Source organism: Patagioenas fasciata, chromosome 5 (genome assembly GCF_037038585.1).
Source record: "Patagioenas fasciata isolate bPatFas1 chromosome 5, bPatFas1.hap1, whole genome shotgun sequence".
NCBI classification, from domain to species: Eukaryota; Metazoa; Chordata; class Aves; order Columbiformes; family Columbidae; genus Patagioenas; species Patagioenas fasciata.
This window is the reverse complement of record NC_092524.1, coordinates 16,861,435-16,877,580: the sequence shown is the minus strand read 5'-3', so window position 1 is coordinate 16,877,580 and position 16,146 is coordinate 16,861,435. Positions and strand designations below refer to the sequence as shown.

General features: G+C 44.8%; 1 long non-coding RNA gene across 1 annotated transcript; it reads left to right on the top strand.

Annotated features, from left to right (window-relative positions):
* Positions 1-2,871: 2,871 nt before the first annotated feature.
* LOC139828089 (uncharacterized) lies at positions 2,872-14,596 on the top strand. Its single transcript, XR_011739307.1, has 3 exons — positions 2,872-3,178; positions 4,388-6,223; positions 12,865-14,596. It is a non-coding gene; the product is annotated as an uncharacterized lncRNA (long non-coding RNA).
* Positions 14,597-16,146: the final 1,550 nt, after the last annotated feature.

Here is a 16,146-nt window from a genome sequence, read left to right as displayed (position 1 = left end):
AAGACTTTCAGTTTTTTAATCCAAAAATGCCATTTACTCCAAAACAAAGCTACCTGTGGGGGGAAAAAAAAAAAAGGAAAAAGTAGAGTTTCAATATCAGCAAATGCAAGCAGTCTTTTGGCAGTGGTTTCAGGTCTAGGAAAACCTGCACCAAAAATATTTTAGGTTCAGTAATAGTATTATGAATATGGTGAACATGGAGGTAAAAGGTTGGGATAGGTCAGCACTGAAATGTCTAGTTGGCATTGATCTTCTCTGGACATATTCATTGTAACTCAAGCTTCAACAAAGTTTCTCAAGTTCTGGCTTTGTCCTGATTCAGGAACCAGTAAAAAACATTTCTGATATTCTGGAAATTTTCACAGGATTGGGAAACAGAATATCACCACTTAGTCTACTGATTTTTCACCAAGCAGCATGAGTCTTTGCCCTCATGCTGTGCTTCATAGCAATACACACACATACTTAATCAGAGCTACAGCTCTTCTCCTCTTAAAATCCAGCTGCTAAGCAGGCTGAGACCCGTGTGACAAAAATAGGGCATGTTTTCAGATACCATGTGGGAAATGCTAGATTTTACACAAGGCATGAAGTAAGTATTTTTAAAATACAGTCGTATTTTGGGGTGGTGGAGGGAAGAGCTTGGTCCTCTTTTGTGTATTAATAAATCCTCTAAGAGTTCCTTTCTTAGCTTTTGCAGGGATCTTAAGTACCTTATATGAGGCCCTGAGAAGGCAAGACCATCAGTCTGTCGATGCAGCATGGCTTTTTCACTCTTCTCTCTGAGCCCAATTTGGGATCGTTCCTATCAGACCCTTTGCATTTTAAGCACAACTTCCCAAGTTCCATCACTTTGCTGGAACTCAACCATGTCCAGAAACACCAACAGGAGCAGGCACAGATCTGAGGCTCAGAGAAAAGCTGGGAACAAGGTTTTCAAAATTGGGAGAGTAAATCTCATAGCAAATGGTTTTGGCCAGTATCTGAAGCATCCTTCATGACAGATCAGAATTAATCGGTCCTCAGTTAAAGAGAACCTCAGTAAAACTGCTTTATGTCCCAGGTATATTTCCTTTGAGTGACTCTGGCCTTTGCCATGTTGAATATTGTTTATAGGTTAAATCAAGATGTTTTCTTCCCCTGCCTGGCAATGTTGCCAGTCTCACACAGCATCTGAGCAAGGAGTGAGGTTGCTTCCAGATTTCTGTGCAATTCAGAAGTCAGGAGATTTATTTTAAAATTTCCAGACTATATGGACCATCTCAGAGCTCTGAACTTTGCTGGAATTTCTGAAACGGTTCATTATGGTTTCCCGTTCACATATGAGAGGAGGATTCAGGTGGCTCTTGGTGAATTCATATTCCTGTGCTTGCCATTCCTCCTTTTAAGCTATCACCTACCAAAAATATGTGGAGGTCAGGATACAGCTGATGGCCTTGCTTGTGAGAGAAGCAAAAACTGGCCTGCAGTTCCCGCTTTTAGCTTTGCATGAGCTTGGGAGTGCTGACTTAAGTGAAAACTTGTTTTTGTCAGTGTTCAAAGCTGCTTGCATGTTACTCAAGAGGCAGAGGTAGTAGACTTGAAGTGGTTAAACTCATTTCACTGACGGCAAACTTTGACTCCTCACCAAAATGTTAATTTCTACCACTAACCCCAAAAGAACTTCCCCACTTCTCCCACCCTGCTGCCCCACCCCACCCTGCTTTTGACAAGCATTAGATATTGTGGCTTCTTTCTTTCTTCCTTCCTTCCTTTCTTTCTTTCTTCCTTCCTTTCTTTCTTTCTTTCTTTCTTTCTTTCTTTCTTTCTTTCTTTCTTTCTTTCTTTCTTTCTTTCTTTCTTTCTTTCTCTTTCTTTTTTTTCTCTTTCTTTCTTTCCTTCTCTCTTTCTTTCTTCCTCTCTTCCTTTCTTTTTCTCTTTTCTTTTCTTTTCTTTTCTTTTCTTTTCTTTTCTTTTCTTTTCTTTTCTTTTCTTTTCTTTTCTTTTCTTTTCTTTTCTTTTCTTTTCTTTTCTTTTCTTTTCTTTTCTTTTCTTTTCTTTTTTCTTTTCTTTCTTTTCTTTCCTTTCTTTTCCTTTTTTCCTTTTCTTTTGTTTTTCTTTTTTTTTTCTTTTTCTTTTCTTTCTTTTCTTTCTTTTCTTTCTTTTTTCCTTCCTTCCTTCCTTCTTTGATTATTGAATCTGGCAATCTCTCTCCTCTTGTTGTTATGTACCAACTATCAACTCAGACACAACCCAGAAAGACATCAGGACACCCTTTCTGTTCTTCTTATATCAGCAGGCTGAGGATGCTAAACAGATGACTGAAGAGCAAACCCAGGTTTTAGTGACAACGAGTGTTACTGTATGGATCCTGGGATGTTTCTGAACAGGTTTCTTTGCGAAACAGGGAAGTCCCAGGGATGGTTTTGCTGTGAGCAGCTTTGCTGGATGTCCTCCTTCTCATGTGGCCACAGCCAGGCAGCCAAACAATCAGCCATTCCTGTGCTGTGAGTACTCTGAGCCCTTTTCCCATGAGGAACTGATCCAGACGAAAGCAAAGAATAGGAGGAGAGGCTGAAACATGCATGTGCCCCCAACAGCCCTCAACTGAGTTCAGCTGTGGCAGCTGGATGTACACTGCAGTAGCCCTGAAATGTCTCTTTCTGGTGATGCCTGAAGCTGATGTTGCACTGGGTCAGATGTTGCCTTTGCCCAAACACCAGTTGTTTTTACCTTGATCTAAGAGAAGCTCTTGATGCTCTGCCGAGAGGAAAGTCAGGTTTTCTACAAGCCCTCTGGCAGAGAGCCTCAGCAACCCTGATCACAGCCCGGCTCCTATGTGTAGTAGCCAAGAAAACCTGCAAGAACCTTAGGCTCAAAATGTGCCCATGGGGAAGATGACTCTCCTCTGGCTCATTAACTCCTGAAAAGACTTTAGCCAGGGCTAGCTTGCCAAAAACAAAACTCAATGACACACATACAGAAGCCAGCTGGTTAGATATAACCAGAGGACTTAGCTACATCCCTAACCATTGTCCACCCTTATTAATGGTTGATCCATTTCTCTGATATTGCTTGCTGTTTCTGGCAAATTCAAGCTCTGTCAACTGGGAAAGAGAGTGAAGAATGGAGGAAAACAACCCCAAAGACCTGCTTGGATTGCTCAAAACTCTGATCTAAACAGGAGCACAGGTTACCTGTAAGTGACATTTACTTTCCTGTTAAAGAATATTTATGTGAATTCAGAAGTGCATGAATGAGCAGGGCCCTTAGCCTTGTCTTGAAATGGGTGAATGGACATTTGTTCCTAACTCTCATCCTTTGTGCTTACATGGCATCCTTCCCTCATCTCCTCAGTTTTCTGCTTATTCATCTCCACAGTCTCCTGAGGGCTTCTTAAAAAATGAGGTCTGACTGACTTGCTCGACATCACACAAAAAACTGGTGGAAGCACAGAGGATTGAGTCAAGGATTTGTTGGCACTGCAGGGGGGTCTCCATGAAGCCCAGAAGGCCAGCCATACCTTGGGCTGCATCAAAAGGAGCATGACCTGGAGATCAAGGGAGGTGATTTCGCTCCTCTGTTCTGCTCTGGTGAGACCACACCTGGAGTACTGCATCCAGCTCTGGAGCCCTCAGTACAGGAAAGACATGGACCTGTTGAGGAGGGTCCAGAGGAGGGACACACAAATGATCAGAGGGCTGGAACACCTCTCCTGTGAGGACAGGCTGAGAGAGTTGGGGTTGTTCAGCCTGGAGAAGAGAAGGCTCCAGGGAAACCTTGTGGTGGCCTTTCGGTATTTAAGAGGGGCCTATGGGGATGGACTTTTAAGTAGGACCTGTTGTGATAGGACAAGGAGTAATGGTTTTAAATCAAAAGACTGGAGAATTAGGTTAGACACATGAAAGAAATCTTTTACAATGAGGGTAGTGGAACACTGGAACGTGTTGGCCAGAGAGGTGTTAGATGCCCAATCCCTGGAGATATTCAAGGTCAGGCTGGACAGGTCTTTGGACAACCTGATCTAGTTAAAGATGTCCCTCTCATTGCAGGGAGGTTGGACGAGATGACCTTTGAAGGTCCCTTCCAACCCAAACTATTCTATGATTCTGTGATTCTGTGAAGTCCTACTGCACCCTGAATCTCACAGCAGCCCTTTGGCCCTGGGCACCTCCCCCTCTTCTTGCATGAGCGGGATTAAGCCATGGCAGCCTCATGCCCTCGTGGGGCTGTGTGCCGCATGGGTGCCCATGCATGGCATGGCTGGAGTCATGGAGATTTTGCGTGGCCACGGGGCTGTGGGCAGATAACTTGTGCACCTGCTCAGCCACTGACATCTCAGCCCTTTACAGAACTGAAACTGCTGAGAGTGACAGATTTTATAAACCATGTATTTTTCCTGTTGCAGTCAGGTGTTCAATGAGCTGAGTCCACTGCCTCACTACCCTTCCTACCCAACGGCCGTGACATCGTGTTTGAACCACGTACGTGTGAATATCCTCTGGTAGATGAAGACCTGTACCCGACCTTCACCTGGGACTTAACCAAAACTACACTTGACCCTTCTGTTGAGTTTGAAAAGTTCAGTCAACATTTTCTTCAACTTTCATCTTCCTATGCCCTCTTTGGGATTTGACTAGAAGTAGAGGCACTGAAATACCCTTAGGACTGCTGTCTTGCAGTAATTTCTGACCTTGCTGAAACCAATCTTTCTGATTCTGATTGACTCTTACCATTTCCAGGAAAAAACAACCAACCAGCCAAACAAAGAAACCAAACATTTGGGCAAAGTTGAAGCTGGCATCCCAGCGAGCAGCTTCAGGTGCTCTCATTCACATCAGTCAAAAATCTCTTTCCTGGCTTTGGTGGCACCGACATCAAAGTTACACCAACAGAAGATTTGGGCCCAGCATTTTTAATTGCTTTTCCATACTGATATCACCATTTCAAAGCCTGATGTAGGATGGAATGAGTGGTTCCTGCCACTTTTCACTGCTTGTGTTTGGCTGCGGGCAGAGTTTTTGTGATGAGCTTCACCAGAGGTTAGGCAATGTTGGACAGCTGTGGCAGCCCCTCAGTCAGATAACCTGACCTCAGGAACAACACTGAAGACTTTCTGAGAGTCCAGTGCTAAACTACCTTGCTACTTAATTAGATTTATGTTTTATTTTTCTTTTTCCTTTTCTTTTTTTCCTCCTTCTTGCTCCTTTATCAGGTAGGCAGTCTGGTTCATACTGGGAAGATGGATCAATACAAGTAGTATTCCATTCAGAGACCTCTCATATGGCATAAATAGGGTCTCTCAGGCTGTCTATTCTATTCCAACCCTGATTTACTACCATATGCTCCTGCAGATGCTGCTGTGGTCATCATCTTGTTCTGAGAATTGCCTGAGCCTCAAATGGGCTGAACGAGGTCTGAAGACATCAGGGCCCCACCCAGGGCATGGGTGGCACATGTCCTTAGAACAGTTGAGCAGCTGAGCAACAAAACATCATGCAGGAGATAATGAACCTTTTGCACATAATTAACAACATCAGCCAGCAACATTTCAGCCAGCCAGGATGGCTTGAGCAGCTTCCAGCTTCCACTTGCATAGCCCTACCATTTTGATCAGGACCTCCTTGTGCTGCAAGAAAATTTGTTAGGGGAGAGAGAAAAGTGGAGGTGGAAGTTCTTGTGTTTAACATCTGTTAATGAAAGATCATTTAATCAATTGCAAAAATAAGAACAGTCACTTCTCTAGCTTCCCAAACATATGTTCAAGTGATGCCACAGCTCTTCTCAGAAGTGTGGTCCCTAAAGGATGACACTGACGGGAAGGGAAGGCAGTTTAGTTTCAGGAAGATTATTGCCTCATGGCACAGGGGAGACAAGGGCTTGAGTCCTGAACTTGACAGCCCCTCATATGCATATCAGATGTCCTAGCCCAGCCTCCAGCCCTCACTCCCTACCACAACAGCATAATAACAAACCAACCAGAGTTTAGTCAAAGATAGTTTAAAAAAAAAAAAAAAAAAAAAGCTTATAAGTATTATGCTAACACCCTGTTGCCTAAAGAAGTAAAGGTAGAGCTGGCCGATACCATTTTGATAGTAGGGTATATATGTGTACCTGGATGGATGTTGTGTACAGCAGGACCTTCTGTTTCCTGAGAAAGAGCTGAAATGTGAATTATGGGACATGAAAGCAGTGGGACAGAGAGAGCAAAAGGATTAACAGCTCTGCCACATGCAAAGAACAGGTGAGTTCCTAAGGATGTTGCTTTGCTTCCTCACAGGCCTTTCTTACTTCTCAGGGGAGACAGGGTGAGTCCTGAGATTATCATCTCCCTGTGAGTAGCATCCACACCACCCCCACCATGCTCTGAAACCAGACTGAGTTGGTCCGTTGCCTAGTTGCACTCAAAGATGCCTTGGTGAGGCATCGTCAGCTTCTTCATCTCCCTCCAGAGGGAAGTCACGATGGAATATGGCTGATGCCTTACTTCATCTCAGCTCACTGCTCTTTCTCAAACCCCTTTCTCCCTGCAGCAGCCCAGGCTGCTTGTCGGCTCTTCCACTGTAGTCTCAGTGCCAGTGTGCAGCAGAAGGGAATCTCATCTCCAAACCATGCTGGCTTAGGGGCTGGAGGCCAGCACCTTTCTTCCTCCAGATACCATCCAACCTCAAACCCCCCCATCCAGATCTGCAGATCAGTTACCCAAAGCAATGCTCTCTCTTGACTCTGATACTTCTGTCCAGATGATGAGTTAGTTTAGCTGATAAAGAATTTTTTCTAACATCAGTAATGTTAAGAAACAAAGACGTAACAAACCAAAATATATCTTGTGCCCAGTTGCCTCTTTAGCTGACTGTGCTTTATTTGCACAAGCTGAAGAATTTCATGGTGCCAGGAGGAATGTGATAGAAGTTCTTTGTCTCATAAATTATTTTGGCCCAGTCTTCCCTGGGGAGACAGGGCATGAGAGCAGGAGCTGGCAGCATGGGTTCTGCTCCCAGCTTTGGCACTGACCTGCTGCATGACCTTGGACAACTCACTTCACCTCCCCTGAGCTTCTGTTTCCCCTCCTCTCCTTTGTCTGTCTTGTTTATTTGGACTGTCAACTCCTAGAGAAAGGAATTCAGCCTCCCTGACTGCTTGCAAATTGCATAGCATGCCGGGAGCCCGATCGAACTTGCTCCTGGGAGGTACTACAGTAAAAAATTCATAACGATGACTAAAAACTAGCATTTGCTAAATGATTGTATGGGAGTTTTTAATTATTAAGTGGCATACATGAATTAGCAGGACATCTCTGGCACTTCAGAGTGCTTGTCCAGGGGTAGTGACTGCTGTTTCTTTCCTTTTCTGTGGCTACATGTAAGACCATATCTACCAGCCCTGTGAATTTTGACATCTCCTTCTCCCTGCCCCAGCTGTGCAGTGGGAGGAGTGGGAAGCATCTGCCAGAGAAAAGGGAGAGTTTGTTGGAGGTAATGAAGAAGGCTTTTCTTGGAGTTCTCCCCCTCACGAACATCTGGGCAGATAACAGCTCTTCTGAGAAAGACTGAAAGAGCTGGAGGGGCCTCCCAGAAAGGGCAGGGAAACACTTTGCCTCAGAGCTGGTCAGCACAAAGGGCAGAAGGGCTGAGAGCAGATGCAGGGACTAATGCAGCCCCTGTCACCTAGAGGGTGGGGATGGAATGGGTGAAACCAAGGCCACCAAAAGCCTACGGTGCATATTGTCTTTGGGTGAAACCAAGAGCCTTGATCCCAGAATATACCTCTTTTAGACAAGTGCTGCAGCCTTGAAATCCATTTAACCATATTGATGGTATCAAGAGCTGTAATGAAAAGTTTGCCACTGCATTCATGACTCTGAAGGAGACTCGATACTCACCCGCTGGCTTCTACTCCACTCAGTGAGTCCCCTGGCAATGCCACTGCTGTCCCTCAGCCAAGAGCATGTCCTCCTCCTCCCACCGGGTGACCAACAGCCACCCAACAAAGACAACACAGTATGGCAAGAATCAGATCACTTACAGGCCACTCCACAGCGATAGCTAAGAGCAGATGATTTCTCTAACGTGCTGAGGATGCCTTCAAAAACGACCAGTTCCCACTACCTTTCTGGCAGCAGCCTGGAGCTGACAAATGCCACTTGTGTACTCATCTGCTTTTAAAATGTCTTAAACGTATTGCATGCATTGGCTTGGCATTGGTTTTCTAAAGCCCCAGTGATATGGAGAGGTCTGCTGGGAGCAGTGTGAAGAGCAACTCCTGAAGCAATGTTTTCTAACTGACAGGATCAGAGGGCAGGCACTGCTTTCTGGTAGGGGAGAAAGCCAAACGAGCATTAAGCAACCAACCAGAGGCCAATGCAGGATTGTTCCCTCAGTGCTGTCCTCCAGTCCTTTACCCATTTATGGCTACCCCAGCAAAGGTCCTTCTGCTGCCTGCCCACCGCTGTCTGGACACTACAGGAGCATCCTTGTAGTGTGAGTCCTTCCTACCCAGCAAAGCCTGGGAGCACAGAGAGGCTTGCTTCTGTCTCCAAATACATTAGGTGACATGAAGCCGGCACAGACATAGGAAGGGCTATCTAAGAGAACAGATTATGCCTGGCCTTAACTTGCTTCTCTTCACAGCAACAGGAACTTGGGAAACTCGGGAGAGGCATAAGCACACATAGAGGAGGGATGCTCAGGTGCAGGGCGAGCAGGAGTGAGGATCCCCCTGTGCATTGCCATGGAGGATGTTTACAGATCTGTGATTTGCCACTGGATTCAGCTTGCTGCACACCCCGAGGCCATCACCATGTAAAGCAGGCAGAGGGTAGTGGTTGCATATTTAAAAGAGACATAACAAAAGAAGAAAATGAATCTGTTTTTCAGAGCTTGCAGGTTGCTGTTTAGCAGCTATTCCTTTCCATGGCAGTTGCTGCGGCTCAGAGACCACTGCAGACATGCAGTTGCCAGGGTCTGAAGAGCAAAATTCCTGCGTCTCAGTCTCCAAATTCCTCAAATAAGTCCCTCCAATTTTTATGTTTTCATAAAGACATGGCCTGCTGCCGGGTGACCTGGAAGAGACATCACAGTGCTTTGTCAGCACACTTGCCTCACTGCAGAAGCTAAGGACCAAATTGTCTTATTAATCATTTAAAAAGTGGGGAGGAAAAAAAATATAAATAAAAGGCACAGTTCTGACTAATTGTGGGGGGGGAAAAATGAGGTCAGAGTTCATTTTTCTCTCCGCTGCCGCTTCACAGTTCACTGGCTGACAAGGAAAGCAAGATAACAAGAGACTGGAGATAGTTCAGGAAACAACCTCCCTCTCCCAAGGAGAAGTGGGGGAGTTCGGGTTTCTGACAGGGATAGAGAGGCGGCTGTGCTGGCTGCTGAGCTGCAGGACTTGGCGGAGGAGATGCCACAAGCTACTCCAGGAGGGAGCTTCAGGTTTTGGCCGTGGCACACAAGGAGCATGGAGGGAACCGTCTCGTTTTTTGCCACCCCATAAACATACTGACATCGGTGCTGCTTGAAGAGAAGTCTGAGCCAGGAGGAACTGGGAGCCTCCCATCACCAGAAGCAGTGCAGGATTTCAAGCGGATGCATTCGATTCACTCTCAGCCTCAGGGTTTATCCACTGTCTGTTTTTTGGTTTCTTTTTAATTTAACATCTATGCAAAAGTATAGATTGGAGGGGAGAGCAGAGTTCTGGTACTCCTTCCCACTCTAACACGGGGTGATGATACAGCAAAGGCTGCCAAACCACCCTTCCCTCCCTCCATCCCCTATGGTCGCTCCCGCTACAAGCAGTGACTGCTGGAGTAACCAAGACCTCCTCAGGAGCGTGAGATCCAGAATCATTCATTTTATGGGGCCCTCCTGCGAGAGCAAGGGATTTGTTACCCTGACTCCTGCTGGGGAAGCGCTCCCACAGCCAGAATGTGGAACACAATACAGCACGGGCTCTGACATTCAAGCTGGGTTATTTGAGGCGAGTTCATTACACGGGGCCTACACTGCACAATCCCAGCAGTAATTATAGGGGCTTCTTGCACCATTCTGACTAGTTAAATGCTAACCCTAGCCTGAAATCTCAAAGCTGCCCAGCAAAGCCAATGTGCTGTGGCTGGTTTTAGGGGTGTAGAGGGAGGAATGGGGTCAGGAGGAGTTGCTAACAGGGGGTGGTTGTTTAGCAAAGATCCCTGTGCTGGAGGACAGACGCTAAGACGGGATGTTTACTTCTGCGAGCATGAGCAGTGGACTATGGCAGGTGGCTTGAGATCTTCTTCAGCAGCAGCATTCATGGTAATTCCAGTGCTAATGCTAGTGTTAATCTTCTGGCTACAGAAAATGAAGTGATAGATAAAACTCCTAAGTCAACAGTGCAACACGGACTGAAATCAATGAGTTGTGTTAACAAGGCGGGCAAGTTTCAAGAAAACGTGAGCAGATAGTGCCAGCAAAATGTCACAGGAGTAGTGTTGAGATTGCTAGAGGCAAAAAGGCCTGTTTGGCTCTGGGTTCACAGAGGCAGCTCACCATCACTTACTGATGTCCTTACCAAGTATAAAATGTATGGCTGAAGTTCAGGACTGGTTTTGAAATAATTTCCACTTTGATTTCAGTCCAGAAGTGAAAGACCAAATATCAGGCATTCTCTCTTCATCCTCCCTCACTTCAGCTGTCTCTAGTGTAGGTCTTCACAAATAAGCTAGGCATCCAAGCTCCCATTACAGTCATAAATGGGCTAGCTGACAGAGAGAAGTTTGCAGAGTGTTTCATGTCATCCTCAAGTAGACACCTACACCTGGTTGGAGGAACTGTCCCATAACTTTGTGGAGAAGCTGCAACTCTGTCATCACCACTGCTTGATTTGGCCAAAACTGATGTCTCATGTTCTAAGTACAGGGACTGTGTTCAGAAACAGAAGCCATCTCCAGAGGCAGAGTCTTTCAGACAGTGAAGCAAGACATCACTCTTGGACCATGGAGACTCTCTGAGTGACGTCTGTATTTCTTCTGTGATGTTTCAGTAGCACTTTTGAAAATAAGGACATGCACATCTGACACCAAGCACAGCTGCTCAAAGCAGAAGTCCACAGAAGGAGAGCCCTTTGTAGAACATCTTTCATTTGAAGAACGCAGAGACATCTTGGCAGACACATGGGTAGCCTACAGAGCTAAAACACTGCTTCCAACAGAATGAGGAGCTGAGTTGTCTCTCCTGAACATGATCCGTGGTGGGTTGTACACAGGTGTTGGCCCACACCTTGGGAAAGCTCTGATGAGGAAGAGAGTGGAAGGTCTCATGTACTGCTCTCATGGCTTCCACAAACCCTGGATTTTCGTAGCATGTACCTCCATCTTCCTGCATCTTTGTTCTTCTCTTTACCCTCAATCAGGTATGCAATAAGGGTGAAGGAAGGGAGGGAGACTAGTCAAAGTGTAAATCCAAAGGTCTCCTGAGAACATTTGACTTGGAGCTCTATCTGAGGTGAGATCAAGCATGGGTGAACAGCAAGGCTTACAGGCTCCTTGTACCTGTGTTGGATGTCAGCAGTTATTCAATAGCCTGTGCTACGAAGGTCAGGCCAGGTGATCGCAACAGCCGGTAAGTCTGTCTATATCAAACACAGGGCTATTTGGCCTAGAGAGTACTATCTGGAAGGTGTTGCCTAAAGGTAGAATCAAAAACAAGTTCCTGAAAGTCTTTTTTCTTCCTCCATCGATCGTGTGCAGAGCACCTAGTGGCTACAGGGGCATGTGAGGTGGGAGAGATGGTGTTAGACCCTGTGAGAGGTTTGCTTATTTCCTGAAGGCTGCACAAGCCCCCACTAGCATTGCTGGTGGTGTGGCAGCACCGGGGGCTAAGCAGGTAAAAGGCAGGCGGTCCATTTGATCCAGACAGCGGATAAACATGAACAACATCCAGCACAGCCAGTTCCACCATGTCCCAAAACACAAAACTACTTAAGAACTACTATGAAACATTGAAGCATGTGAGAAGGAACAGTGGATAACAAGGGCTAAGGAGAGTGACATGAACATCTCCAAAGACCACTCTCCCCAGCCCCTCCAGGCAGACTGCCCATCCCTTTCCTTCCCAACCCTGTTTTCCCCTAACACAGGCTAATTACTAATTGCTTTTGCCATGGAAGTAACAACATGTCAATTTTTTTTTCTTTTTTCATTTGGCGGAGACATCAATAAGGACCCTTCTGCATTTAGACATGAAGGAAGAGAAGGAAAACAGTCTTGTTTTCAATAAGACAGGGTCTCTTCCTCCATTGCTCAACTGCCCATTTGCACAAGGCTTTCTGGCTCCGTAGTACCCTGTTTCCCTGGAGAGTACCATCAACATGGGGAGGCGAGGCAGTGTTGGAAGGTAGCCTGAGGATAACAGGCGTTATAAAGAGGAATTTTTTTCCCTGCTGTTTTTGTTTGTTTTACCACAGAGGCTCAGAGGATCTGGCCAAGAGCCTCACACAGCAGGTGCTGCCTGGGAATGCAAGGGGAGCAAAATTCTTACTAAATGGAAGCATTATTTGACACCACTGCCTTTCGCAATCTTTTTCTTTTGTTTCAGACAAACTCCAAGGCCTCCTGGGCTTTGTGGTCAAAGCTGCATTGGACTCTTCTGCAGGGGAGGAAAGGGAAATAGTAAGGGTGTCCCCAAACATGCCAAAGACTTGGGTGACAGAGACTGAGCCTTCTGGAAACAATACTGCTGGGTTCCCGCAGAAGTAGCAAGAGGGCCAAGAAAAAAAAAAAAAAAAAAAGGAGAAAAATGAAAAAAATCCCTTTCGGCTCTTCATAGCATTTTATATCTTTTTTTTTCTTTTCTTTTCTTTTCTTTTCTTTTCTTTTCTTTTTTTTTTTTTTTTTTCTTTTATAAGAAGAAGGGGTTGAGCCTGCATACCCACATCAAAATGCTTTCACCATTCGGAGACCTCTGAATCTACATCCACAGGAGCAGGTCCCAGCTCTACCTTGGCTTGGCTATTTCTCCCCCATGGCTGTTGCAAGACTAGAAGAGAAAGTAAGTATGGCCAAGGGAAAGCAGGCTAACTCTTTCCTGCACCAAAGAATTACCCCGTGGCTCAGTCTTTCAGCTCTTCTCATGTTCTTTTGTACCTCAGCTCCTTGCCTGTAAAACTGGTTAGAGCCATGTGGGGATTGTATATTAGCAACATGGGATGTGCAACTATTTCATAAGTGATGGATCTGAAAAAATACCCAGAAAGAAGTCAGAATTTTCCAGAAATGACAGGCTTTGCCACAGAGTTTACATCCTTTTTTTTTTCTTTTATGAGCTGCCTCTGTCCAAACACTCTCTTCCTACCAGCAAAAATGAGGTCTCAGATGAAGACTCATTTTTCATAACCTTATATAATATTTGGATACCCTCAGTTGATGAAATGAACCTACAGAAGGGCTCATTAATAGCTTACATTCAGAAGCCCATGAACATGCAGTAACTGGCTGTGCCTGTGGTGTTCAGATACATCTGTCTTGTGATCATCCTCAAGCAAAAGAACGACGTTCTTTTTTGCTCCATACCTTGCGTGCTGGAATTGCACTTGCTGACGAAGCTCCAGGGTACACCTGTGAGGCCACTGCTCTTAATATTTATTATTCTCTTCCCTTTCCACACTCTGTGGTTCCTGGGAGGCCAACAGTCCCTCCTGCCCCAGCCTGTATGCTTTAATCCAGCACTGTATAAGACATAGCCACATTCCTTGGCTGTAAGTCTTTACAATCACGCACCAGCTCTCCAAAACAAGTTCAGAGCATGACTTCCAGCTAGATGGATGACGTGGCTCTTCAGACCCAGAGGTAAAAGCTACAAGTATTAGTAACAGTGCGGCTAGGTGCTACCCACATTCCTACCACTGACGTCACTGGCATTTCTGCCTGCCAGCGTGCAGCTATTGCATTCCTCAACCCAAAAGGCAGCTTTTTTTCTTGAATTTCATATAGTACAAAAGATGGAGAAATCTGTGTGAGAAAAGTGTCTGACTCTTCAGAGGTCTTCAGCTGCTATTTATTAAGTACACTAAAAATAATGAAAAGCAATGACATTTCGTTGAAGGGGGGAAAGTCATAGAGCTCAGAAAATGAAATTGAAATGAGCCTCTTTCAGAAGGTCATTTATATGGCATTAAAATTTCTGCCCACTCAGAAACAGGAAGAAGGAATAATACTGAACAAAATTTAAAAGCTTCTGGTGTAAATTGGCAATGGTGAGAAAAGTATGTCCTTGGCAAATAACCGGAAGAAGAAAATACAGCAATGATCAAGCCCTTCAGGGTTAGGAGCCTGAGTGAATGGTATAGCTGCTGAAAAATAGATAGGATGCGTATTAAGATTCCAGAACTAGTTTCAAAGCTGGAAAATACGATTTGATGTTGTGAGACACAGATCTATCTCCATCTCCCGGTCAAAAGGAGTTGAGGAGAGAGTACTGAAGTACAACACATTTGTGCTGGGAGATGGGTGAGGTGTTCAGAAGCCCTTTGGCAAGGCCGGTCACAGCACTCTTTTCAGCAAGAAGTATCAGTTTGTTTTTTGCATCAGCAAGTTCAATTTCTGTTAATTTTTCTAAACAAAAGTGTTTTGAGAAATATGTATTAACAACAAATAATAATGCAAGCAACAGTGTGAAAAGTTTTTAAATAGCCAAAAACTACAGCAAAGTTGACTCACAAATACTTTCGATATATCAGCCTTTTGTCCAGATGTCAGGATAAAAATTTAAAAAAAAAAAAAATTTAAACAAACAAACAAACCATCACCACCACCAACAACAAATAACCTCCAAAATTCGAAGAATGTCGCTTGCCAGGCAATGTTGCTCAGTTTTAAAGAGGAGAAAGGTGCAAAACTGATTGCTAGATGTGAAGCCAAAGAAAAGCAAATTAGAAACAGGGCATTTTTTTTTAGTTCATGCGAGCTTCAAAATCAAGTAAGGTCATGAATCTCCAACTTCTGATGTGTTCACATTCCCATATCTTGGTATGTCCAGATCTGGATGCTTTTCTGGAAGATGCAGTAAAGCTATTGGACTCGATACTGGGCTAATTGGCTGCAACTGAATGGCTTTGAAATATAGGAAGTCATACCAGATGTTCTCATGGTTCCTTCTGGCCTTAAACCCTGTGAATCTATGAATGAGTTTCTGAATCTACAAAATCCCAAGTCCTAAGAATACAAACATATGAGTAGAGTTATATTTCTGGCCTCTAGATCAGAAGAAAGATATTGAATGTGCATTGTTGCGATAAATCAAAGAAGCAGCTAAATCGGAGCTGTAATAAAAGTTGACTGCAGATCTTTGTGCAGAAATTGGTCTTATGTCATGTGAGGACAAGGTTCAGAGAAGCGATTTCACAACATCTGAAATGACTGATTTTTTGAGCAGCCCCTTCCAAGCACTGTGGAGGAGATTTTCCTCCAGACTTGGTCCTGAATGCCACACAGAAGCTCATCTGACAAGTGATGATCAATGAGGCACTGAACACTGTTGACCAGATTGTAACTGAGATGGGCATCCCTGCCATGAAAACCAGCAGTGAGACATTCAAGTCAAGAGAAAAAGTCTCTGTTTTATGGGACTTCCTTATGGGGAAGCTTGTCAAAACTGGGAAAATTGAAATCCACAGTCAGCAGAAGCTACTCAGCCATGGTCTAAGCACGGTCTCGTCAAGGATGTATCCACCCACTCCCCTCATCTGAAAGAAGAAGTGCAGCAACAACAAAAATACCCAAAGGAATTATGATACTTTTGTATCATTTAATAACACTTTGAAGCAATCTGATTGGTTTTGAAAGGATGTCCTCCATATTCCCCAGAACTGGATTCGGACAACATGATGTTGAGTCTCACCAGTTAAATGCATTTTTGCCAAGCTCCAAGCATCGAAGTTTTCTGCCTTCACCATCTCTCTCAGCTGTGTCTGTGGCTGGAGAAGGCATCAGAGTGGGCAGGAGCCACCTGGGACCCAATGTCCCTTATCAGCACAGCATGGTGTGATTCCTAAGATGCACAATCAGCCACTGTGACGCAAACTTGCCTTCTCCATGCATGAGGGTGCTGGAGCTTTGCACAATGGGCATGTTGAGATGGCTGCTTTAAAGCAAACCTTCAAGAAACGGACACCTTGTTGGAATGAAAAGAT